We start from the raw sequence: 1,249 nt of genomic DNA on the forward strand, positions 1-1,249 counted from the left end.
GGGGGGGGGGGGGCGAGGGGTGGAGGGAACGGATGCGCGGAAGAGGCGGCCGCCGATTGGCTGTGGGCAAAGGGGCGGGGCAAAGCTGGGCCCCACGGGACTGCCCCGCTGGGGACCAGGGCAGCAGGTTTATGACACTCTGAGAATAGTACAGTATTTTACTTAATCCTCTCCACCAGATATTATCTCCACAAGAGGAAAGGATCCGCTTAAGAACGCCCCGTCAAGATTGGAATCCTGGTCTAGTCTGACCACAAAATCCAGGCATTTTAACACACCTCACCAAGAAATCACAACCCATCTTTGAGCTGCCTAAGTCTCCTCCCAGCTTAGTTTTCTTCTTTTTCAGATGGAGGATCTAACTTCCCGCCCTGCCTCTGCCAGGGAATGAAGACTCAGGGAGATGTGTCCAGGGCCTCAAGAGTGGCAAACCTCCTGGGGAACAGAGAGGTGGCCATGGGCATCATCTACATTATTTTTCACCACCTTCTGGGTGCCAGGCTCACTCATACTTAACTCCTCCTAGTAACTTGGCCAGATTGGTATGAATTCCATTTCACAGATGGGGAATAAGAGGCCCAAGAAGGGGAATGGACTTGTCTTAGGTCACACAGCATGGCACTGGTCAAAGAGACCACAGTAAGGGTCTCCTGTGATAGGGTCCTCTCTCCTACTGCTCACAGCTCAGCCAGAGCAGCAACTGTTGAGGCCGCTTGGTCATGAATCAAGTTAGCAACTGGGATTAAGACCAGGGCTCAGGGCATTTGGCTGGGGCTCTTCCTTCCTTCCTCCCTACATCCCCTGCCGTCTTAATGAACTTGTTCGCCAAACCTCATCAGCAGTATTCTCGCCCCTGTATCTGAGGCTAGAGACACAGAGTGAGGAAGGGGAAGTGTGGAAGGCAGAGTGGAAGAGTGAGGAAGGGGACTGTGCAGGGTTTCTTTGGCATTCCCAGGGCTGGTGGTTCCAGTGCTTCTGGGGAGGGAGAAGGGCGTGGGAGACAGAGGAGCGCGCCCCCCACCCCCACCCTTGGACAGACTATAAGGGACACTGGGGCTGCAGGCTGTTTTTCTTCCCTCCCTCAGGCCAGGGAAGGGATCAGGAGCTCAGCCAGGTTGGCAGCAGCACAGCGGCCTGAATTTCCTCTCCAGATCTTGTGCCTCATTAGGTCCCAAAGACAAAGAGGGTCGTGTGTACAGGAGGCACCCAGGGCAGCCCCGCCCTCCTGGGCCCCTGCCTGAATTCGGTC

The sequence above is a fragment of the Bison bison genome, unplaced genomic scaffold (assembly GCF_000754665.1).
Source record: "Bison bison bison isolate TAMUID 2011002044 unplaced genomic scaffold, Bison_UMD1.0 scf7180017864178, whole genome shotgun sequence".
NCBI lineage: Eukaryota > Metazoa > Chordata > Mammalia > Artiodactyla > Bovidae > Bison > Bison bison.